General features: G+C 43.4%; 1 protein-coding gene across 4 annotated transcripts in view; it reads left to right on the top strand.

Annotated features, from left to right (window-relative positions):
- The first annotated feature begins 567 nt into the window (after nucleotides 1-567).
- Nucleotides 568-26,215, top strand: part of Gpr160 (G protein-coupled receptor 160) — a 36,329-nt gene continuing 10,681 nt past the window's right edge. Inside the window, exons 1-3 of one of the 4 annotated variants that reach the window (XM_028764699.1) lie at nucleotides 11,533-11,644; nucleotides 17,574-17,806; nucleotides 19,416-19,513. The gene's annotated coding sequence lies outside the window, so the exon portion shown is untranslated. Of the gene's footprint in view, nucleotides 644-10,415; nucleotides 10,442-10,499; nucleotides 10,563-11,532; nucleotides 11,645-17,573; nucleotides 17,807-19,415; nucleotides 19,514-26,215 lie in introns of those variants that run through there. The other 3 variants (XM_028764725.1, XM_028764715.1, XM_028764707.1) reach the window with 3 other exon arrangements.

Below are 26,215 nucleotides of genomic sequence, written 5' to 3'. Positions count from 1 at the left end.
ACTGCAACTCCTGCAGTCTTCTGCCTACTCAATCGGTCAACTCGGTCGCCTCTGGTCGCCCACCCCGCAGGAGGCGTCCTATGCGCTGTCAGCTCGGGAGTGCCGCTTTCAGGCGATTGGAAGCCAGAGGCTGTTTTTTCCAGTATGAATCAGATGGGTGACCACAGTGTGGACTCAGGCACCTTACCCTGAGCACTTTCCGTACGGCTGAAAGAAAAGAGCATCTGGATTACTCCAGCCGTAACCAAGGACAGGAGGCGGGGTGGGGCGAGTGGAGGTGAGCCTCGCGTGGCCCCGCCCCTCTCCCCGCCCTTTGAGGGAGCTCACCTGGGGCGGGCGGAGCGTGGGTGGGCGGGGCGAGCGGAGGTGAGCGACAGGCGGCCCCGCCCCTCGGGCAGTCTCGGAGGTTGGCGTCTTCAAGCCACTCACGCTACGCAAGGGCTGAGGAGTGCTAGCCGAGGTGAGCGCACGACTCGTGGAGGCCACTGGCCTGTCACGTCACGACGAGGCTTCCCTTCCTAGGACTCCGGGTGACGCGGCGGAGCGCGAAGCCCTGCTGACGTCTGAGGCGGACGGGGGGCAGTGTCCCACGGGCTCTCGGTCTCCACGCAGGGGTTCCGAGCCTTCTGCGGCAGGTAGAGGGGTAAGGTGGGTGTGCGACGTTCCCCGCTGACTTCCTGGCACATGCCGGGCGGTTGAACCCTGCCCGGGCACACCGGCTCACACCGGCTCACAGCTGCTCTGCAGGGCGGTCTGTCGGTACTGGAGCGGGGCGGCTGGCTCGGGGACCCGCCCTGGGGAGCGGGGCTTAAGCAACTTCTGTCGTTCCGCTGTGGTGGCCAAACTGTGGCAACCCTCCACGTTCCTGTTCCCCCTGCGGAGGCCATCACACCCACCTGGCTACAAGGAAGGATAAGGAAATATGCCCGTTTCGTCCCCAACTTGTGCAAATGATCTGATTAGGGCGTTGTTCCTCAGATCCCAGAGGTAGATCATATCCACGGTGACAGAGGACACGCGAAAAGTGGTGCTTTAGATTTATGAATGTATACTAGCACATATTGGCATGGCCGATACCTAGTGTTTCCTTATAAGTCAAGTTTTTAAAGTTAACAGGTTTGCTCCTATGAAAATTTCAGGTAAAACGAGAGCCCTAGCAGAGCGAAACTTGTGGAACTTGACTGTGCCCTAGTTTTGGAATGTTCTGGAATTTGAGGAGATGTTTTTAATTTTTTGAAAGGGTATTATAATTACATTTTACCATTTTAAAACATTTCTCTCTGTGTGACTTGTCTGTATGTCTGTTCTGTCTTCCCGTGTGCACACATGTGAAAGAGGACAGCTTTCAAGAATAGTCTTCTTGTGTGTTAGTGATTGCATCTCAGGTGTTCTGGCTTATGGCAAGAGCCCTTAGCCCCTGAGCCATTTTGGCTGGCCCCATAATTACATTATTTAAAAACTGATTTTTTAGAATTACTGACTGAAGTTGAAATATAAATTGAGAATTTGTTTCATTTGGGGGGGTGCTGGAGCACACTGAGCCATGAGAGATTGATAGCCAAAGATGGGTGTTAGGCATGCAAGTCCTTACCCTATCTATTTTTGCATTTGTTTGCTATTTTCCTTTAAAAATTGCAACACTACCTTTTTTCCCCCAGAAGGTGAGTCACCACAGGTGATTCTAGTTCCAGAGCCTATCATATATAATTATTTTTCATAAATTGTATATGAGTACGGCCTCATCAGACTGATCAGAAAAGATCACAGTCTCTGCCTCTCTCTCTCACACACACACTCACACATACGAGAAGGCACAAGTGTATGTTAAGTGGATCAAGTTAATGCAGGTGGGTGCTGGCTCAGCTTTTTACACACACACCATGAACAAACATAGGGGTTAGGTTCCCTCCAGTCAGGCAGTTTTGTATCAAATGTGTTAGCATTTTTTCCAATGGCTCAAATCCCTTCTAAGTTATACTCAGCAGAAAAACAGGCCCAGGCTTCCGGTGTGGCTCAGCAGTAGAGCATTGCCTGACATGCTCCAGAGCCTGGTTTGGGTCTCCAGGACCCCTCAGCTCCCCAAAAGAGACCAGAGTAGTGAACATCCGTGTGGTCAGCTTGTATTGTCATATGCACTTCTGTAATGTTCTGTATGTCAAAGTTTATTCAGTGATGAAGACAGCATAAGATGAGTGGGGATATACTTAATCGTTGAAAAAGATCTGGACTGTTTTTTGTTGTTGTTGATAAAGATCTGGACTGTTTTTTTGTATTCCACTTTGCTCCCAGGATTATGAAACAAATATTCAACAAAGAGCTGACTCCTTCAGTGTTGCATGGTCCATGTCATGCTTTTCTTTTTATCTGTGTGGAGAGATATTTGTGTTCGTCTAACTTACTTCTTTTTCCTTGGGTTTTATCCTGTAATTCTTAATGTGTTCTCTCATGTTTGCCTGGCAGATTGTGAAAGTGTAAGATCCCAAGAGGGAAAAAGGCTGACGTTTGGTAAACAAAGAAGAGGCTAGAGACTCCTGAAAGATAAACCTATGATCTAAGAAACTTCACTGTGACTGAACATAATATTCCTTTTTATTTAAGAAAGGCACCATATAAACTCTGCCTGTGACAACTGATTGGTGAAGTGTTAGAAAAATTGCCTCAAAGGGAAATATGAGACAACTTATTCTTGAGTCAAAATGAATGACTATGGCCTAGGAACACAGATTCAGGTTGGCCCAGATAACACATTCTAATGTGAAAATTGTTTCATAATGATTTTTATAGTTATAGAACAAAAAAGTCATAAATTAAACCATTAAAAAATATACATTGATGGAAACATGAGGAAGGCCATCACAGCAAAGAGGCAAAAGCCTTGCTGTGGATCTCAGATACTGTCTGAATGTCCTTAACTCTCGGGTGGTGGAAGCCAGTGGCTCTACTAAGTTAATGCATTCCAGAGGATTTTACTTGATAGTCACAAAGATGTTGGATCAGACAGAAGTGGGCAATGATCAGTTGCTAAGCAGACTAAAGATAGCACAAAATGGTTTGGTTCTCCATCTACAACATTCTAGCACATTCCACAGTTCCAGAGCTCTAGTCAGTTAAACCACATACATCCACAGTCACAGAGTTCTAGTCAGTTAAACCATATACATGTATAGTGGGGTGTCTTGTTTTCCTTCTGGGAATTTTTACCTCAGTAAAATTGTCTGATGTCTGATTCAGTTTTCATTTTATGAGTAAAATATGCAGTGGTTGCCAGGCACTTAGATCCATAAACCCACTACCTTAGTTTCTGAGAAATTAGGAAAGCATTGATAGATTCCTTTATAGTTTTGTCAAAATGAGGTGGGAGGTGTGTTTCATTTTTTACCTCCACTGTTTGTGGCCATCTCACAGTTTATAGAAGGTTAGGATATAAAGGCTGGAACATAAGCTAACTAATTCTTTTCCTGAAGGTAAGGAGACCTGGGCCTCATTGTCTCTGTCCTCTGTTACCTGGCTGATGAAAATGGGTACTTGAAGGATCCCCATCTTTTTTAAAGAAAAGAGTTTCAGTAGTTTTGTGAGATAACATCATTACCCATTTCAGGCCTGTCAGAATTCTTTGCCTATGGGTCTATTTCTTTGATAGATACAGAGAAGCTTTTTTAAAAACTGTACACAACTGCTCAAGACAGTTTATTTAAAACCACACCCAAACTTGAAAGATCACAGCTTTCTATCAACAGGTGAATGGATTAACAAATTATATTCACACAAAGGAAAATACAGATATATAATACTAAATAATGTTTATAATACAGATACATCTTAAAGCATTATGCTAAGTGAATTAACTCACACACAAACACCTACATTTTTAAAAGTTTTTATTCTTTGAGAATTTCATATATTTTGACCATATTCTCCCTTGCCCCTTTCCTCACCTTCACCTTCCTACCCGCCCAACTTCTAGTCCTCCTCCTCCTCTTCCTCTTCATCATCACCATTCCCCTCTTCCTCCTCCTCCTCCTCCTCATCATCATCATTCTCCTCTTCCCCCTTCTCCCTTCTTTCTTCTCTTCTCTCTGTCCTCCTCCTCTATCTCCTTTTTCTTCCTCCTTCACTTCCTCCCTTCCCCTCCCCCTTTTCAGTCCAATTTATGTTAACCCAACTTCTCTTGGGTATGGGCCCTGCCCTGTAATGTGGTTGACCTACCAGGAGTCACACAATTATAGAAAACTGACTCTCCCTCTCCCAGCAGCTACCAAATGCTAGTGGCTCATCGACTAGTAGTGGGATTTTCTACTCTCCTCTCCATCCTCCATGCAGGAAGTTTTTCTGGCTTGAGCTTGTGTAGTCTTGTGTATATTGTCACAGATGCTATGAGTCATGTGTTATTGTCCTGTTGAATCTTGAAAACACTCTCAGCCACCAGATTTGGTGTTCACAGTCTTTCTGCCCCTTCTTCTTTGAAGATCCCTGGTCCTTGAGGGAAAGAGTTTGATATAAATATCTCATTTATAGCTGAGTACTTCAGTGTATCTTATTCTCTGCATGTTAACCAGTTGAGGATCTCTGTGTTAATTGCCATCTATTGAAAGAAGCTTCTCTGAAGAGGGTTGAGAGATGCAATAATCTGTGGGTGTAGCCATAAGTTATTAGGAGTTGTTTTAACACTGAGTCCATTAGGTAGAATAATAGATAGTATCAGGTTCTCACCTAGGACCTATCGAACCACAGGTTCTGGGCCCAGTTAACAGTGCCAGGTAGGTGGTCCATCTCGTGGAGTGGGCCTTAGATATAATCAGACAGTGGTTGGTCACTCCCATAACATCTGTGCTACTCAGTGGGCAAATCTTGTCAGATAATTTATTATTGTAGTTTTTAGGGTGCATAGTTGGAAGAGTTTGAACCTCTAGTAGTATGCATATTACTTTCTAGCTGTATGAAAGCTAGCCAGTTGGGATAAAGTTTCCAGTTGAGTACCAGCTAGATTTCCCCATGTTCTATGACTTCAGCAATAGGGCCTTGAGTCAATTTCTAAAGAGTAGCCAACTGCATTGGCAATAGCCTGGACTGTTTGGGGATCCATGGAACTCTGTTGGCCAGTTCAGAGTAGCCTTTTGTATCTTTTCCTTGGAGACCATCAAGCTTAGGCTCCTTAAAGGCTGTTAAACACACTAATGTTTTAAAAGAAAAAGATGACAGCAGTCTGATAACCTGGGGACACAACTGTCTCCCTAGCATGAAATCACTTACATAGCTATTCCAAGTTAGTTTTCTCCCTAATCCTCTAAAATAAGAAGGAAAGAAAGTTGCCAAGTCTCTAAGTGACCAGGGAGTGGCCTGCTGCTTCCTCTTTTCTGATAGAGGATTCTGCTAAAAGCCATTATAAGGAATTACCACAAATGTGACACCATCTTTACCCTGATTTGTGTGGCTAAAGGGGATAAAAACATTAGAGGCAGATTGTTCCCTTGTTGCCCTAGAAATGAGAGGAGAGGCATGGCACTCTTGTCAGCAGCATGCTACATTTCTGTGTTTCAATACATAACTCTCATCTGCCCATGTCACCCCTCCTGTGAGTGTATAGAGGGGTATTTTGGCTTTCAACTAAGGGTGACATTGACGTCTAAGAGAGCCAAAAGTTAGTTTCAGGTCATTTTTTTTAAAAAGATTTATTTTTATTTATGCATGTGTGTATCTCTCTCTGTCTCTGTCTGTCTATCTCTGTCTGTCTGTCTCTGTCTCTCTCTCTCTCTCTGTCTGTCTCTGTGTGTGTGTGTGGGGGGGGGTTTGTGTTGTGTGTGGGGGTGCCTGAAGTGTCCAGAAGAGGGTGTTGTATCTCCTGTAACTGGAATTATAGATGCTTGTGAGCTACATAACAAGGATACTAGGAATGAAACTTGAGTCTTCTGGAAGAACAGCAAGTACTTTAAACCTCTGGGCCATCTCTACAGCTCTCCTTTTTTGTTGTTGTTATTTTTCTGATAAAGGGTCCATGGAACTCAGGCTAGCCTCAAACTCTGAAGGTACCTGAGATGACCTTGGAGACCTGCCACACTTGCCTCTTGCTAAGATTCCCATTCTTGGGTTTTATCCATTTTATCTGGTTCTTTATCTTGGTAGACAAGAACTCTACCAACGGGACTCTGTTCTCAGCCTCTCAAGTCATTGGAAGAAGAAAAATTTAACTAAGAGCCCATGTTATTCTTTTTATTTATTATATGCATTTTTAATTTGTGAGACAGAGGTTTGCTCTGTAGTCCAGGACCTCAATGTGTATATCCCAAGCTAGCCCCAAGCTTGTGTGTAACCCTCCTTCCTCAGCCTTCTGAGAGCTGGGATTATGGGCATCTGTCATCTCGCCTGGCTTCACGTATGTTGTTGTTTGGGAGAGCGGTGGGGTGATTGTGTGTAAATACAATGGTGTACTCACCTGTTCATGTCTCTGGAGGCCAGAGGTTGATGTCAGGCATCTTCCTCCATCACTCTCCAGCTTGCTTTAAAAGAAATGATCTTGCTGAACTTGAAGCTCACCATTTCAACTAGGCTAGCAAGCTAGAAAGCCCCCAGGACCTACCCATTTCTGTCCTAGCTTCAGTGCTGGGTTACAGTTGCACCCAACCATACCTGGCTTGGCTTTTTTATAGGTATTCTGGGGATCTGGACCTGCTTCCTCATATTTACCCACTGATCTGTGCAACCGTGCCTCTCACAAACTTGTTAATTCTCACAAATCTGTCTTACATTGGGTATCATAACCCATGATACCCTTTGGCAGAAGGGAATCGTGCTTGGAAGACTTGCTAGTTAGCTTTATGGCCTGTAACTAGTAAAGTCGTGTGACTGGAGTTTCAGGCCTGAAGCCTGAGATCAGCAGTTAGGTTTACCACCACCCCCACCCCCACACACATACACATTCCAATACTACAATGATCAAAAAACAAGCAGTGATAAAATAAAAAGGGGGCTTAGGCATCATTTTGGGAAAAGGGGCAAAGTGGTCCAGCAGCCCCAAGTTCATCTTCAGGAAACCATGAGCTTTTAGGTTTAAATGGAGAAGGAACTGGAGCAAGGGTAAGAGATATGATAGCATTGTTAAGCCGTCCTGATCTAGGTGTGGTTGACCAGTGTCTCGTCTGGTTCTGCAATGTGGTTCAAAGGACTTGCTGTCATTCTTGTCGCTTTAGGGGAGCAGTCTGCTTCCTACAGGGTGATTACTTTTGATCCTAGAGGAGCCTCCCTCTATAGAGACATTGTTTTCAGTTGAGGGTAGTCATGTGAGGCTTCCCTGTTTGTGGGTGTCTTCAGTCTTGAAGGGAATGAGCTAGGTTAGATAAACAGCTACTCCTGGAGTAAGTTACATGCATGTGCAGAGTTAAACTAGTGTTCGAGCCAAAGCAAAGGAGGCCTGGTGCCTGGCTCTCAGCCTGCATTTAGTTACTCTGCAAGTCTTGGTTTCTTTTATCCAAAGTAGAATCTAACTACCTTCTCTGAGAGAAGTGAGGTCCACATTATTCCCAGCCTCTCTTCAGTGCCACCCATATTCCATAATCTTCATTATGTACTAGCTGTGGTCTAGGTGCTAGCTCAATAGTACAAACTCACCACACTTCTATGGTGACCCACTGGGCACATGAATCATAGCCAACCAACAGAAATGTCTTCTTAGACCAGCACAGAGTTAAAAAAGAAAACTGAGCCTGCACCGAACAATCAGATTTGGACCCAAGAGATGGCAGCTCTGAAGGTTTAGGTGAAAGGATCTTGGTTAGGCCCTCCATCTCAAAATGAAGTAATTATACATACCAAAGAGGTGGTATTTCAGAAGCTCAGGTGTGGAGGACATGATTAGGATCACAGGAACTCTGGAGACTAAGGCAGAAAAGTAAACAAATTCAAGGCCAGCCTGGGCCATTTGGCAAAACCCTATCTCAAACAAGTACAGGGGCTGGAGCCAATGGCAGAGCACTTGCCTAACATCCTCCAGGTCCTACTATAAGACATTGCTATAAGGCGTTGTTTTTATTTTTGTTTGCATGGATATGCATGTGAGATATATATGTGTGTGTGTGTGTGTGTGTGTGTGTGTGTGTGTACATGTCTGTATATGCATGTTTACATGTGTAGGGGCATAAATATGTAATGACGACTGGGCATGCATGTGATGTCAGGATTGATCCTCAGTCATTCTTCTACCTTATTTATTAGTCAGGGTCTCTCAGGCAAACACAGAACTCCCCAGTGTGGCTAGTGTAGCTAGCCAGGTTGCTCTGGGGATCCCGTCTCCATCCTCTAAGGCTGGAGCTTCAAGCTAGCTGCCATGCTACCCATTATTTATGTGGCTTCTAGAGATTCACACTCTAGTCCTGCTTCTCACTCAGGAAGTGCTTTAACCACTGAGCCATTTCCCCAGCCCTCAAGCACCAGAAAAAAAAAAAAAATAAAGGGCCAACCAAAGACAAATTCAGAGGCTCTTGACCTTTGAGACTGTGAAAAGGCTTGTGTTTTATACTCCGTGTGCCTGTGTCAAGAGAACGTTAGGTTGTTGTGCTGGCTAGCTTTATGTCAACTTGTTGGAAGCTCAAGTCATTTAAAAAGAAGAAACCTTAACTGAAAAAAACGCCCCCACCAGATTGGCCTGTGGGCAAGACAGAGGTGTACTTTCTTAACTAGAGATTGACGTGGGAGGTCCCAGCTTTCTGTGGGTGGTGCCAGCTCTAGGCTGTTGGTCCTAGCCTGTATAAGAGAGCGAGCCAAGCCAGCCAGTAAGCAGCATTCCTCCATGGTCTCTGCTTTAGTTCCTGCCTCAAGTTCCTGCCTGATTTCCCTGGATGACAGACTACAAGCTGTGAACTGGAATCAACCCTTTCTTCCCCGAGTTGCTTTGGCCATGGTGTTTATCCCATCAAGAACCCTAACTAGAACAGTGGTCATTTTCTCATTCTCATGCTTTTCTGGTTTGCACAACATTTTAGTTTTGCAGAGGTGAAGTCAGTGCTGGAAGCCTCAGGGTGGGAAAGGAGTGATCACAGTAGCTCATCAGAACCTCCTTGTAAGTTAGAAGGTAGGCTCATATGTCTTGGGAGATGCAGCCTGAGTTTGGGAGCAACATGGATCCTGAGGCTGGGTTCCAGGGTTGCCCTGAACTAGATCCTAGGCACGCCGAGGGACTGCCAGGATTTGCCTTCTCCCTATATCTGCTTTGCCCACCTGACTCCTGCTAACTGCGAGTCTGCTTCGATATGATGCTTAGGCATGGCTTCTCAGAAAGCTCAGCTTGAAGGAGGAACTGAAGCACTTGCCCAAAGCCCAGTCTTCCAGATGCTTCAGTTTCCTCAATTTGAAACTTTCTGTTAAGGGTCATGGGGTTGACATTCTTATCTCTGCTGTGTCTGCAGTTTCATCCCAGTTAATGTTTGGTTGAGAAAATGATTTCCTACCTCAGAGTCCTTGGGTCCACAGGCCTGGGCACCCACAGATGGGAGTCTGTGGAATGGATTGGGGGAAAACAAGGTGCTGCTTTGAGGACTTTGTCAGTAGACTGTCACTGTAGGTACATCCTAGTGGATAAGCAAGGGCTGCAAATGGAATGCCTCTCTTAGGCCTGAAGACATAAGTCTACAGACGTGAGCTCATCTGATAGACACAGATGTTTTGTAAGTGGCAGGCTAGCAGGCTTCTGGTGGACCTTTCTAGAATTCTACAATTCAACTTTGACTGTGTACTCTGTTATGATCTCATTGCCCAGATAAAAGAGGGCTGACTGACCATTGGCTTGAGCAAACAAAAGCAAGGCAGAACAGTCTGGAGCAAGAACAGGGTGTGTGGGGACTGAGTAACATTGTCTTACTGTGTTTAGCTTCTCCATATCATTCTTCTTATATAAAACAGAGATAACAATAATGCTCACCTTGGAGATGAGCCTCATATGCAGTGCATGCATAGGGCTCATAGGGTAAGAGATTCCCTGTTGTTCCTGACAATGAAGGTTTCCCTGTTATTGTTGATGACTGAGCCTGCATGGCTTATTTAGCTTGAGTCTTAGAGTTTCCATTACTATGAAGAGATATCATGACTGAGGCAACTCTTATAAAAGAAAACATTTAATTGAGGCTGGCTTACAGTTTCAGAAGTTCAGCCCATTATCATCATGGCAGGAAGCATGGCAGTGTGCAGGCAGACCTGGCACTGGAGAAGAAACTAGGAGTTGTACATTATGATCCGCCTGTCACCAGGAAAGACTGGCTCACACTGAGCAGAGCTTAAGAATATATTACCTCAAATCCCACCTACACAGTGACATACTTATTCTAAGAAGGCCACACCTCCTCCAATAAAGCCACACCTCCTAATAGTGCCACTTCCCATGGCCAAGCATATTGAAACCACCACACTTCGTGTAGACTTTGTCCACCCTATAATGCTAGAAGGAAGACAGAAAGTGGTAAGTGCTATCCATCTCTGACCTCTCTTTTTAGGGGGATCTGTGAGCTGCCCTATGACCTGGTTCTCCCTGACAAATGGTGTGTATGCTTCATGCATTGGCAGCCCATTTCAAAAAATTGGTAAGAACTGCACCTGGGTCCTTGACTCTGAACTCAGACCCCTGGCTCTGTTATTTGGGAATGAAAATCCTCTCTGACTATGAAAGTCATGGAACACCCCAACCCCACCCACAAACATGCATTCATGAGGTTGTAAATGTTCCCTAATCCCCACTGTGGAAGTGCAGGCTGTGAATATGGAGTAAGAGCTGGGCACAGGAGCCTCTGGTACTGCTGCCTGGCAGGGCCTTAGGGGTTCAGTTGTCTGGATTTCTGGTGACTCCTGTACCAGCTGGGGCTACACATACCTCACAGGTGTCACGAGGGCCAAGAGCATTCTATGAAATCCTGACATAGTCACAGTGAAGACCTCATCCATGCCTCTGTCAATGAGAAAACCCAACTCTTGCCTCAAAGGGAACAAGAGAGATTTATTCTGGAGTCAGATATGAGTGACCATGGTTTGGGAACACAAATTCTGTGTTTCAGTGTGAAAGCAGCTTTATGAAGCTTTTATAGTAACAGAACAAAGGAAGCCAGAAACCAAGATTCTTTTCAAATACTTGAGTGGCTCTGTCAGGTAGGTGGGGAGAACTCTATCATTATCAGCATCTGCTGTCAGATCCTGTCACCACCATCCGAGGCCCTTTATTGCTGGAAACTCCAGGTCTGTTCATACATTCCAAGGTATTTTTTTTTCTGTTAGTCATAGGATGTTAGACCAGACATAGAGGTAGACAAGGAATGGCTATTTAGGGGCTAAAGATAGCCCCACATAATTGTAATTAGTTCTGGGTCTGCAGCATTCCAACATGTCCACAACACTAATCGGTCCCACAGGCTCGGCAGACAGCTTGTTCCCAGAAGTCCTTGTTCACTGTCACAGGAACTCTGGAGCAGTTGTGCAGTTTACTTTTTAACTCAGAAAAGTATAACATTATTAACTAATATTTATACTTTACATATTAAATGTTTTTCTATCCTCTTAAAAGGCTATCTGGTTTGACCGTCATCCAGTAATGGGGCTTTGCCAGCATCTGTCACTGTTGCCTTTGGCTGTCTGTAAGGAGAAAGAGGAGAGAGGAAACTGAACTGAGTTTCTGGTGAGAAGTGAACCGAGAAATGGGCACACAAACTGGGGACGGTCTTCTTTATCAGAGATAGTGGTGTGATAGTGGTGATATATTCCTTATATCTTTGAGGAATCCATGAGGAGTGCCTGCTTCTAGGGACTGAAGATCTTGGCAGCTCAGAGGCTAGAAGCATTGTATGAATGGAGAAACAGCTGGCTCCCTCCAGTCAGCAGAGCCCTTTCCTTCACAGCTGGTGCCCCTGCCCAGTCAGCAAATGCTGAGGGAGACATGTTCTGAACCTCAGCAGTTCCTCAAGGTCAGACTCAGAGCATGAGCAGTGCAGCACAGCTCACTAAGTCTTGACCTTTACCCTGAATCCAGCCAGTGGTTCTAGGAAGAAATCCTACTCCTCAGTTAACAGAACCAAACCTGGTCCTATCTTCCCAAGCCTTGAATGGTTTCTCTTCTCTCCCCTTACCCTGCCACACTCCAGGGGTATCCTTGCCTCCCAATCCTAACCCTGCCCCCCTTCAATTCTTTACTATTCTATAAGTTTAAAAAGAAGTCATTTTATTTAGTTTGTTTGTTTGTTTATTAGTAAAATGCTTCATGAATTGGTGTCATCCTTGTACAGGGACCATGCTAAGCTCTGCCCTTCCAGTTTTAGTGTATATGCTGTGGAAAGGAGACTTTACACCTTATGTGATGATTGATCAGCTCGACTGACAGCTTGATTAGATGTAGACATGCCTAGGAGTTACCAAAGCGTGTCTCTGCTGTGACTGTGACTGTGTTTCCAGAGATGACTGGCATGTCGGAGAGCAGCTAAGTATGGGCTTGAGGCACAGGTAGAACAAGAGCTAAAGAACAGGGAACCCATCAGCAGCCTGCTATATCATTGTCATTATCAGTGTGTGTGTGTGTGTGTGTGTGTGTGTGTGTGTGTGTGTGTGTGAATGCCAGGGAGCTTGTATAGAAGTCAGAGGACTAGAAAGCTAGTTCTGGGATTTGAACTCAGATCATCAGATTTGTACACCAAATACCTTTACACTCAGAACCATCTCTTTCCTGCTCATTTTGTCACAGCAACAAAGCCTGACCGATACACATGTCTTACCCTCCCCCACCCAGGGATCCACAGATACTAACATTTGGTGTATTTCCTTCTTCATTTTCTTTAGTTTTAAGATACTTTCACTCTGTAACCCATGTGAGCCTCAGGCTCAAAGTGATGCTTGCACATCTGTCTGCTGAGTACTGGGACTGCAGGTATAATCCAACTCTCCCCTAAACTTACTACATTTAACATTTTACAAACAATGCTAGCATTTTAACCTAGTTGTCATGCTGTGACTAAAGCTTACCGTTTTGCTTTTCCATGCCTTTGTAAATGGTAATAGTATCATGTTCTTCCACCAATTTTCAATCATTCTCTTAAAAACATAGAGGACTGGGGTTGTAGCATAACAGCAGAGGTGTCTCAGCATGTGCAAAACCCTAGGTTTGAACCCCAGAACTAAAATAATAATAAAATAAAAATCAGTTAACTAGGCCATTGCTCATTTTTATTGTAAATTATTTTGTATTGGATGTAATAAACCTTTGATCCAATTTCACAGTATTCATGATGAGATGGTATCAAAACCATTAGAATCAAAGTTTCTGAAGAAAGAAGTTTTCTTCATTATTACAAAAGTATTGTTAATTATGGCAAATGTAAGATGGTGTAAAAATAAATGTGTACCTGTGTTCTCCCCACCTGGAGATGGCTGTCATAGGTATGTAGCAGGGGAGCCTTACCTGAGACCTTGCTGGAGTGTAGACTTTTGGGACAAACTCAACATATATTGAATCACGCTCCTTCACTTAACTACGCCATGTTCAAGTCTGAGGATTATGGTGTTCACAGCTCTGATCCTACCAGTGGTAAAGGCCTTTCCTCTCAAAGCTTTATACAAAGATCTTTACTGTCTGGGAGTCTAGGGGAATTCTGTCACCTCTGCCTGTGAATGGCTGTTCTTCATGGCTTTGTCTTCTGTCACTGAACACCGTGTGACAGTGTTTTCCTGTTTGTCCACTTTCCCCCAGAGCATGCTTCTCATGGCTTCAGGGACTGTGTCATAGTTCATTGACTGACTCCTCTTGTTATCAGTTGTCTGGATTCTTTGCAGGGAGAGTGTTTTATGGCTGTTGGAAATACACCAGAATGAGTGGGTCACATTTGTCACAAAGAGGTTCCTTCCTTACTTCTTTTTAGTTAATTCTTGGAATGCTGCTACTGGGCCAAAAATATGACTGCTTTAATATGTGCCCCCTGTGTGCAAAATGCCCCCACACTAGCCTAGGCCTGTGTGACATGGTCTATGGCAAATGTTACAGCAGAACTTATGTCCTCCACTTCCATCGAGCCTCCAGAACTGCCTCATTTAAAGGTGATTGGAGGAGGGGACATACGTGACACAGGAATAGGCAGTTGCCTGTGGTGGCAGAGTTCTTTCCTGGCTGAGTCCTAAGTGGTAATAGATACCACTGACTAGGAAGTGGCTTCTCTCATGGTGTGTGTGCTGTGTGCACAGTTTAGACTTTACTCACATGTCCTGAGGTGCAGGAGTAAACTTTGCCTACAGTAATTGCAGATGTGAATTACTCTGTAATCCCCAAATCTGTAGGACATAATTGGGACCAGACTTGGTTTTGCTTCATAAAACTCAGACTGTTGGGATATAGAACACCAGATTCTTGTCTTAAGTAAATTTTATTTTGGAAGGTGGATTTTTTTTTTTTGCAATAAAGAAAAAGTGAGCTGTGAGATCTACAAATGTGATTCAGTTCAAGTTTGAACTTCAGTGCATGCAGAGAGAGGTGGGGGAAGGAAGGGGAGAGTCTTATGCTTTTTGAAATTCATGTCTGTGGCTGTGGAGTGTACCTGTGGGTCACAACCCCTTTGGGGGGGTCAAATGACCTTTTCATAGGGTCACCTAAGACCATAGGAAAACTCAGATATTTACATTACAATTCATAACAGTAGCAAAATTATAGTTATGAAGTAGCAACAAGAATAATCTTATAGTTGGGGTCACCACAACATATTAAAGGGTCATAGCGTTAAGAAGGTTGAGAATCATGGTTCTCTCATTTCCTGCCTTATTCTCCTGATTCACTGAACCTAGAGAGAGGTTAGGAGCAAACAGCCCACAGTACTGCTGTTACAGATGTAGTGGACACACCCAGTGTTTTACATGGTTGCTGAGGGTTTGAACTCAGGTCTTTATGGTTGATCAGCATTTGTTCTTGATCTTACCCACTGAGCCAGCCATCTCTCCATCACTTAAGTAGTTTTTATGGACAGCTGATATTGTGTTCCGTGAATAGATCATAATTTGTTCATTTGTCTTTTGTGATCCTTTTAAGAAGCTATCATGAGTAAAGCTGCTGTGAACATTCTTGGATAAATCTTTACAACTGGTCTTATTAAGGTACAATTTATATGCCATTAAAACCCACTCATTGTAAGTTCACAAATCTGTGTTTTCCAAAGGTTTGAACAGCTGTCACCATAATCCAGTTCTAGAAATTCCTATTGTCCACAAAACTTCACCATGTCAGTTAGTCAACTCCTAGCCTGAGGCAGCCAGTGATCTGTTTTGTCTAAATGAAATCTCAGAATGCAGTTTTGGGGATTTGGCTTCTTTTGATACCAGAGCATGTGAAGATGTGGGTGCCCATGGAGGCCAGAGGACAGTCTCCGGTATTCTTTTCAAGAGCTGTCCACTTTGGTTGTTTTGAGAAATGTGTTTTTTGTTGGCCTAGGAATTCTCCCATCTTCAACTCTCTAGCTGGATGCAAACATGCATTACCAGGCCTGGCTTTTTTTGTGTAGCTCTGGGGCAGAACTCAGGTCTCCTTGCTTATGTAGCAAGTACTTTATTATTGGAGACATCTCCCCAGGGTTTACTTCTTAACACCAGATTTTGAGATTAAGGTGTGTTGGAGAGTTTGTAATGGGCCATCCCTTTGTATTGTTAAAGGATTTGCTCTTTTTTGTTTGTTTGTTTGTTTTTGAGACAGGGTTTTCTCTGTGTAGTCCTGGCTGTCCTGGAACTCACTCTGTAGACCAGGCTGGCCTCGAACTCAGAAATCCGCCTGCCTCTGCCTCCCATGTGCTGGGATTAAAGGCATGCGCCACCACCGCCCGGCGTTTTTGCTGTTTTGAAATGACATAATTTCATGTCTATTTTTGAACTGAAAGGCATTTGAATTGTTTCAGTTTTGGTTTTGGCTATTTATATAGTTTTGGTTATTACAAATGCTGTGTGTATGTGTTTGTATAGATTTTCTTCTTATGTCTCTTGGGTAAGTTTCTAAGAGTGTAATGTAGAATCAAGTTTATGTCTAACTTTTAAGAACCTGACAAACTATTTCCCCAAAGTGTCTGCATAGTGCTAGAGTCCAAGCAACACTATGTAGGGATTTGATTTCTCTGCTTTCTCAGCAATATCCAGTGTTGTCCATCTTTATTACGGTCTGTCTCAGTTACTGTTCTATTGCTGTTCTGAGATGCCATAGCTAAGGCAACTTACAGAAAACATCATTTAATGGAGCTTACAAATTCAGAGAGTGAGTCCATGACCATCATGATGAGAGGCAGGAGAGCAGGCAGGCATGATACTTGAGCAGTAGGTGAGAGCTTACATGTTGAGAGAAAAACCACAAGGCAGAAGAAAGCTAACTGGGAATGGCTTGGCCTTTTGAAACCTCAAAGTCTGCTCCCAGTGGCACACCTCCTCCAACAAGATCACATATCCTAATCCTTTCCAGAAAGTTAAAAGCCAGATGAGGACAAATATATGATGAGCCTATAGGGGCTATTATTCAAACCACCACACATCCATTCTCCTGAGTATGTGATAGTGTAGCATTACAGTTTTAATTGGCACTTTCATGTGGAGGACTTTTTCATCTGGTTATTAATCATTTTATGTGGTGAAATGGCTATCTAAATCTTTTGCCAGTCCCTTAAAAATATTTTTAACTAAAATATAATTACATCACTTCTGTTACCTCCCTCTGCCTGTCTCGTTCCTCCCAGCTCCTTCTTAAGTTTGTGGTCTTTTTCTTTAATTAATTACACACACACACACACACACACACACACACACACACACACACACGAGTACAGGAGGTGGGAGGGGGAATCTGCTGAGCCATTTAGTGTTGCTTGTTTGTACATGTGTTTAGGGCTGACCACTTAGCATTGGATAAGCATTTAGGAAACACATCCCTGAGGAAGACTAATCCTTCCTCTCTTAGCAATTATAGCTCTTCATCTAGTGCTGGGCTCTCAGAGACTTCCCCCGTCCACATCGGCATGTCAGCTGGTGTTGTCACTGTTCGGGTCTTAAGTAGCCATATTGTGATTTCATGGGTGTAGCTCCCTGTCCTATCTAAAAGACACAGGCTTTCAGCAGACTTCCTAGTTCTCAGGCACTTACATTCTTTCTGCACCATCATCTGTGATATTCCCTGGCCTTAGGTACAAGAGTTGTGTTGTAGATGTAGTGGTTAGCATTGGACACCCCACAGCCAATTGTTTTCTGCATTTGACCAGTTGTGGATTTCTATAATGGTCTCCTTCTGCTTTGTAAAGAAGCTTCTTTGATGAGGAGAGGGGTAAGAAGTACACTTACCTGTGGGTATAAGTTTAAGTGTTTGGGATTAAGTTAGGAATTATACTGGTTTAGAAAGTGGTAGTAGTAGGTTCTCCTTTAAGGTCCATGATGTCACTAGCCATGGGTGGTTGGCTAGGTTTCTAGTAACAGCCATGGTTTCCCTCCTGTTGATCAAGCCTAATATTCAGCTAGACAGCTCTTTATTACTGTCAAGATTCTCTATTGTACCTTTAGGGGTATCTCGCTCTGATGGTCATTGTAATGATTCATAAACATTCTTCCTTTGGCAGCTTTCATAGCACTACTGGGCTCAATGAAGATTAGTCCTCAGGGAGGAAGCCTTCAGGTCAGATCCAGCATAAATCCTCTGAATCCTGTGCTCTAAAGTGATTGTTGTCTTCAGCAAAAGGAACTTACCTTCAACTCTGGGAGACAACCAAGGGCAACAACAATAACATACATTGTTTGGGGGAATCTTTTGAACTCTTCTGACCAATGCTCAAAAGGAAGATTCTCATCCCTGGTATAGTGTTTTGTTACATAGTCTATGGCTCTTGGGAAGAACATTATATGTAGTTTACGTGTGTGTGTGTCACTTTGTCTTAGTTACTATTCTATTGCTGTGAAGAGACATCATGACCAAGACAAGTCTTATAAAAGAAAGCAGTTAATTGAGGTTCTTAGTCCATTATCATCATGGCCGGAAGCAGAGAATAATGGTACTTAAGGAATAGCTAAGAACTTTATTTCCTCAACCGTGGGCAGGAGGCAGACAGAGACAGACAGACAGACAGACAGACAGAGAGCGCTCAAAGCCCTGCTCAGTGACACACCTCCTTCAACAAGGTCACTCCCACTCCCACCACCACACCTTCTAATCCTTCCTAAACAGAAATGTATGAGCCTACTGGAACCATTCTCCTTCAAGCCACCACACACTTATATGTATTATATATAAAATAATATCCACAATGGCTATTACAAACATTTCCCATGTTGTTATCCTCCTTCTCCCTCCCTCCTTCTCTACTTAACCCCCATTTCCCTGTTTGATGTTTCTCTTTCTGTTTCCCCCTTTAAGTCACCTGTGCCCTCTATTCTGGTCCCTCTGGAGCTCCTTCTCTACCCCTAAGATCCATTTTTCACTTCCCTGGCATCTATAGTTATTCTAGGCTGTATAATCACATCTGAAGAGTTCAAGCTGGGAGCCCCAGATGAGAGAGAACCCGCAGCATTTGTCATCTTGGATCTGGGTGACCTCAGTCACTGTAATATTTTCTAGTTCATCCATTTGCCTATAAAGTTTATAATTTCCTTTTATTTACACTGAATGGTGTTCTACTGTGCATATGTATAAAGTTTCTTTATCCAGTCATCAATTGAAGGGCATTTAGGTTTTCTGTCTCCTAAGCTATTATGAATATAGTGGCTTCATTGTCTCTGGACCTATGCTAAGGGTCAAAGAGCACAGTGGAGCAAAGCCCCTCGCCTTATGGCAGCCAGGCAGCAGAGAGAAAGGAGGCAGCTGAGGACAAGACAGACCCTTCAGAGTCAATCCCAGTGGCCCACTTTCTTGAAACAGTCCATACCTTCCTTAGTTTCTGTCACCTTTCAGTAACACCATCTATCAGTGGATTAATCTATGGATGATATCAGAGCCCTCCTAATGCAGTCAATTCCCAAAATCCCCCAGACCCGGCATTCATTTCAGAGTCAAACCCTAAAATAAAGCGCCTATTGGACCTCTTGTCTCGCTCGTATTTGATATTACTGATTTTTAACTCAGCCATTCTGGTGAATGTGAAGTTGTACAACATTGTGGTTTGGTTTTCCTTAATGACTGATGCAGAGAGCTTCTAGATGCTGCTGGGTGTTTATGCATTTTCTCCTCCAAGTAGCTTTTAAGTTTTGCAAATTCTGTTCTGAGTTCACTTCTTGCTGTTGATCTAGAACGTTCTGTATACATAGTGTGGCCACATGTCATTTGTTAGATATATGTGTTGGAAATATTTTTCCCTGTTGTCCTTTTTTTCCTCTTTCAATGTTCTATGATTAGATTTCTATTTTAATGAGTTTCTAATATCTGTGCTTGTAAATGCACTCTAAAGAATTTTTTTTTACCTGCTTTAAAGGTTGTAGAGATAATCCTCCTGGCGGATGAATAGACAGAGATGTCCATCACTCAACTCCTCCACAAAGAAGAGCTGAAGATGCACAACTGTGTTCAGAGGTGAGTGATCATTGGGCTCCCGTGAGAATCTGAGACCTGGACAGCAGCAGAGGAAGGGAAACAGAATTGTGATGCCTGCCAGCCCACAGCCACAGATGGAGAGGACAAGCCTTCCTGTAAAGGTGAAAGGCCCAGCACAATGCCATTGTGTGTGCTAGTAATTTTTGATCCTGGAAGTTTTCATAATCTTCATGTTTGCAGCTCACTGACATTAGAAACTTGGAATCTGTAAGTATCGTCTCCTTTCAGAAAAGGAGCTCACATATCCTGTTAACTGCCACACCTGCCCTCAGGGCACTGTTACTAAAGCCAGCCTGAGAAGTCAGATGTCTGAACTTGAGCTGGTGCTGGAGTCACAGTCCTCACTCCACAGACATTCACCATGCCCCGCATTGTCGGGACAGGCATGGTGACAGAGAATAGTGTCACCTTCTTGAATCAGGAGATCAGGGTGATTTCCCTTTGACAAGGTCTGGCTGCTAGGACCATGACAGCCACATGCATGTAGGCTCAGTGAAGGTTCTTGAAGTTCCTGCCACAATACAAGTGCGTCATCCTCATCACTGTCTGTGCCGTAGCTGCTCTGCTCACAGAAGAGTCAGTGGATTTCTACTTCAGTGTAGCACATGCTGTACTCACTGTGCATAGAGTCATTAATCACAACCAAAGAGGATACAGGATACCATTCTGTGGTGGCCATCTAGAACGAAAGCCAGCGTTGCACCAATACTTCAAGACACATCCTCACGAGAAAAATGCCTACTAAGAAAGTCACTCATCAAAATGATAGAGCTATCTGAGCCATCAAATATGTAGGAATATAAAGAATGATGCCTCTCAAAGAAAACCCAACTATAGCAGTAAGTTCCAAATAAACTAAAGGTATAAATGCCTGGTAGAGAAATGGAATGATTATTTCTGGGCAGAGGAAGGAACCAGTGGAGAGGAACAAAAGAAGATATTCCAGGAGTGTCTATGAACCAATAAAGGACCAAGGTCTCAAAGTGAAAACCATTCTTTTTCTACACCAATTTACAAAGAATAATTTGAAAGATAAATGGATGATTATATTTTTAAAAGTGAGATCCAATAGAATACAGATAGATGAAATTAAAGAGAACTTAATATTCTCTTTAATACTATGAGTAAGAAATTCCATAGAGAAATATTTTGAAAAAGAACCAGACAGCAAACTGAGGTTAAAGAAACATGGTAAATTAAAATTTAAAAATACAGTTGGTAGCCTCAACAAACAGTGTAGATAAAGCAGAAGAAAAACTATCTGAACTTATGACCTTATCCCATCTCCCCACATTCCATATGTATCCTCCAGGAGCAGCCACGCTGGCACGCCATTCCCATCCAGCCTGTCCATCCAGCCTGATTCGTATAGCTCTCACTCCTTGTCACGGTCAGTGCTTTACTGCTGTGAAGAGACACCATGCCCACGTAACCACTATGACCACCCTTAGAAAACATGTACATTTAGTTGGGGCTTATTTACAATTTCAGAGGCGGAGTCCAGGACCCTCATGGCAGGGAGTGTGGTGGTGGGCAGGCTTGCTGGGTGCAGGAGCAGCAGGTAAGGGTTTACATCTCAGTCCACAGTATGTACAAAGAGAGAAAGAGACAGGCTGGGCCTGATTTGGGCTTTTGAAATCTTGAAGCCCACTCACATCGACCTACTCCCTCCAACAAGGCCACACCTCTTAATCCTTTCAGATAGTCATTCCCTGATTGTAACAGCCCGTTCTGCTGCTCCGGTCCTCGGGTCAGGGCCTAGCAAGAAAGAGAGTGGGGACAGAGACTCGAAGAATGGAGACGAGATAGGGAGTCTGCTCTGGAGACGGAGTCTGCCCTGTTCTCTCCTCAAGTCTCTCCTTTTATATCTCTCCTCAAGTCTCACCTCTCGCCTTGAGTCTCACCTTGAGTCTCTCAAGTGCTGGGATTAAAGGCATGTGCCACCACTGCCTGGCCTTGATTGAAAGGAAATCATGGGTATATCAAGATAATTATCAGAGTGTGCTCAGCTGTTGTAGGCTGTTGAAAACAAGTCTCTTGTCAGGGTATATGGCTCAAGATGGCTGAAAAGATGATAGCCGCTTTCTGCTCAGAGTCGGCTCCCAACACCTGATGACCAAGCATTCAAATCTGTGAGCCTATGACGGCCATTCTCATTCAAACCACCACACTCCTTGTGAAAGAAACTCCTCTTTGTAGAGGTCAAAATGAAGAGAACCACTAACCATGGGGTGCCCAGCCCCAACTTATAACATCTACAAGTCCTGCACCTAAGGCTCAGGAAACAAAACCTGAGACAGGTAGAAAGACGGTGAGAGGCTGAGGCTCAGGAAGTCTGCTGTGAGAGTGTGTCTCCTAGAAGTGACAGGGGAAGCTACATCCAGGTCACCTCAGCCAAACGGCTGCTGAGACAACATGTGAACAATGAGGACGTGAATAGACACTCTAACATCCATTGAACAATCTCCTGTAGCCCCGCCCCTAGACAAAGAGCCACAGGTAAATAAGGACTATGGTAATCTTCCCGAGGCATGAGCCCCCTAACTGGTTATCCCATATCAAGTGGACAGGTCTGAAATGGTAAATATACAGCCAACATTAAATGGACCCAGCAGGCTATATTTATATGTTTATGCATTGTCTTCATGTGTAACAATAATAAAGAAAAAGAGACCATGAATTTGAGAGGGAATAAGCAGAAACATAGGAGGAGTTGAAAGGGGAAAGGAAGAAATGATGTAATTGTATTTTAATTCTGTTTATTTTAAATTTAAGAAGAATATTTGAACTTGAAAACAGGCATTTTGAAAGCTCAGTGAGGGGAAAAATGTGAAACAAAATATTCAGAGCCAGGCAGTGGTGGCACATGCCTTTAATCTCAGTACTTGGAAGAAATAGACCTCTGAGTTCAAGGCCACCTTGGTGTACAGAGCCTGAGGGCCAGCAAAATGGTTCAGTGGGTACCTGAGTTCAACTGCTAGGACACACATGACAGAAAGAGAAAATCAACTCTCAGAAGGTGTCATTTGATCTACACACACAACATGGCACATGCATGCCCACATATAACACACTTGGAATAAATAAATAAGTGTATGTTAAAACCAACTTAAAGCATCCAGTATGCACCATGTTATGATACCTGTGTTAAAAGCATATGCAAATATATTTATTCTTACTCTGAGAACAGATACTGAGAAGAAAAACAGAAGAGTTACTAAATCTGTCACCAGTTGCCTGGCAGAAGCTAATTTCAGGAGGAAAGGTATACTTAGTTCAGTCCCAGAGATGCTCAGTCCATCACAGGAGGGAGGGCCAGATGGCATTCATGACGGCAGAAAGACATGGTCAAGTCTCACATCTCAGGGCAATCAGGACACAGCATGGCTAGAGGGTGGGCTATAATGATAAAGGCCCACCTCTAGTATCCTGCTAGTGACCACCTAGTCTCTTTCATAAGGCTCCATAGCAAACCCCCATCTCCTCCAAATAATGCCACAGCCTGGGGAAGCAGTCACAGAAAAATGCAAGCTCATAGGAGATAATTCCCGAATCAAACCAGAACATTTGACCCCTTGCCCCAAAAGATTGACTGCCATCCCGAAACACAACGTGCATTTAGTCCAGCCTCAAGCAACCCTACAGTCTTAACACTTGTAACACAATTCAAAATGCCATGTCCAAAATCTCCTCTGAGATTTAAGGCTAACTCTGTAACCATGAGGCCTTGTAAAAATCAAAACAGCAAGCCATGCACTCTCATATAGTAGTACAGAGTGAACAAAACTATTCCAACCAGGTGTTTTGCAAGGTTTCAAAAGGCCAACACCCAGCAGGGAGAACACCCAACCCTGTAGTTCCAAGACTAGTATGTGGGACACATGGTAATATGATACAATTTCCTACAGGCTTGGGCAGACCTTTATCCCTATAGTCTGTTGCCTGTAGCTTTCTTTGGCAGGCATGAAACAGTTCTAGTGTTTCCAGGTTCTTGGTGTCTTCCTCTACCTCTCCTCCACAGATTCACACATAGCAAGGAATCTGGTCCTGCTGCACTGCCTAATCACAGAGGGTTTTCTGTGGAACTCTGGCTCGAGGTTTATAACCTTGAGCTTACTAGCAGTCAGACCTTCAGTAGCAGATTCTAGATTCAATGAGATGCCTTCACCTTGCTCAGATGCCAGTGAAGCTGTGATTCAAGCTGATGGCAGACCTTGCTGTCATGCCTGGCAGGCTGGTTCTATAGACACACAAGATGCCACAGTTAGGGGCTCCTAAGCAGATTTCAAAGGAAATCCTGGGAGGGCAGTGTGTAGCAAGGTCTAAGTCCCTGTAGGAAGAAGCTAAGAGGGCAGTGTGCAAAAGCTTGACAGTAAAGTCACATGCCAGGACTGAGGAACAGCAAGGAAAACTGTAAGACGTGGAGCCAGAAGAGGGGCCCCAAGGCTCTGTTCGTAAGCCTCCATAGTTTCTGCCACATATCTGCTCTCTAAACAGGTTCCTTCAGTCATCTATTGCTCAGTCACTCAGGTTTCAGCCTCTAGATTTGCATCTTTGAAGATTTATGCCTTTAGAATGAAGTGCTTTTTCAAAGATTTTAAAGCCATTCAGGTGACAGATTTGGGGGGTGGGGATTGAGCACAGAGCCTTAGGCAGGGCAAGCACTCTATGGAGCTGCCTCTTCAGCACTGCACCATTATAGCACTAGATTGAATTATCTGTGGTCAGTGATGGTCAGTCCTGACCATCCCCACTACACATTCCTCCCCAGTGCACACATTGCAGATTCTGAAGCAAATTCTAGTAGTCAACTCATTTCCAAATATTTCAGTATGTATATTTAAAGACTTAACTCTTAATTTCCATTTCCTCTGTAAAGACTTTCTCTATAAGTGCAGTCCCATCCTGAAATACTGTTGTTTAGGGCTTCAACATTTGAATTTGAAGAGAGCAGAGTTCAGATCACAAGATTAAAAACTCCTTAGCACCCTAGACTTTCTAGTCAGTGCCCAGCTTTACTGTAAACACGTTTGTTTTACTGTAGTCTACATAATGTACCTACTTCTGGATCATAATGCCCCCTTTTTGTGAGTTTATTTTTTTCTTTCACTGAAAATAGAAGTTTTTCATACACTATATTCTGGTCATGGTTTCCCCTCTCCCAGCTCTTAAAAGATTCCCCCAGTCTTCCCTCCCATGGAAAGTCACATCTTATCTTAAGCCTTTTAATCTTTCATACTGGTGTTTTAATTTACTGAAGAAACAAGTTGTCCCATGAGCTGGCTTTGTCTTTATTTTCCTGCTTCTCATGGGATGTTTTCTTCCCTGTCCTGATTTTATGGTGAGCTATCGCTGAGTTTAAAGGCTTTGTCGGGTTATAATTTCTTGGCAAGTCTACATAGTAGGAATGATGGGATCTTCACCACTCCTTTGGAAGAGATGGTGACCAGTGGCTTGTCTGGATTTAAGATGTCACTTGTCAATTTTATCATTGCTTTATTTTGTCATTGCTCATCTCTGCCTCTTACTGCTTTACCCCTAGGGGTGCAGGGGGTACAGGAGATGTAGCAAAAAATATGCCTCTCCCAGGATTTCCCCATGTAAGAAGAATCAACAGCTTGATTCTTTAGTATGTCCTCCAGTGTCACAGTAAGATTTGCTTCCTCATTGTTTGTGTGCGTGTGCAGGCACACCTGTGTGGAGGAGACTAGTCTTCAGGAAAGACTGCGCTCATGGAATCACCCCACACTTTCTCTGAAAATCAACTTCTGAATTCTTTTCTGTACCATTGACTTACAGGAATATCTTTATGCTAATACCATGCTGTTTTAACTTCTATATCTTTACAGCAAGTCTCAATTTGGGTTATATAAAATGTTATGAAAAATTGTTCCTGTCATCATTTTCATTCTCCCAGGACATATGTCTTCCTAGATAAACCATAAATCAGTGTGTCGGTTTCTACAAGATTAGCTTTTTGAGTCTTTTAGTCTCTTTCTCTTTTCCCTGATCTAGGATTTCTCTTCCATAGTGGCTGGAATACTGTGCTCTTATGTGCTTTGTCTATTGCATCCTTAGGTTTTCCCTTTTTCCTGCTATCGTATATTCATTTCCCTTCGTTGTAGTACATACAAATATAACTGTTAATTGGTCTGTTTTATTTTGGCTTCCTTTGAACTCCCTAAGTACATGGTCATGTTACCCACAAGTAAAGATAGTTGTACTTAGTCTATATTCCTTTCCTCTGCTTGCCTGTCACATGGGTGACGATCCCCAGTGAAACACTGGGGGTGGATATCCAGCCTGCTCTAGGGGAATGGCTTCTCTTTGATCACTAAGCATGAGGTTATATGTCTCATATCTTGCTTGTCTAGTTAGGGAAGTTTCGGTCTCTTGCTTGTAAGCTTGGATCTTGTTGGGTTTTATGAAACACTTTCTGCATTTGCTCAGTTCATCTTGAGATTTCCTCTTCCCTCTGCTAACATGGTAAGATACTAGATTTTTTAAACTAAGTCTGCACTGGTTGTGATAGGATTTTTGTATGTTTGTAGACCCCCATTGCTTATGTTTTCTTAAAGGGTTTTCCTCCCATATTCATAAAGTATGTTGGTTTATGATATACTTTTCTTAAACTACCTTTGGTTTTGATGTTAGGGTAATTCTGGTCTTGTGACATGAGTT

Source organism: Grammomys surdaster, unplaced genomic scaffold (genome assembly GCF_004785775.1).
Source record: "Grammomys surdaster isolate TR1022 unplaced genomic scaffold, NIH_TR_1.0 62, whole genome shotgun sequence".
Lineage (NCBI taxonomy): Eukaryota > Metazoa > Chordata > Mammalia > Rodentia > Muridae > Grammomys > Grammomys surdaster.
The sequence above is the reverse complement of the archived record's forward strand: the minus strand, read 5'-3'. Positions and strand labels throughout refer to the sequence as shown.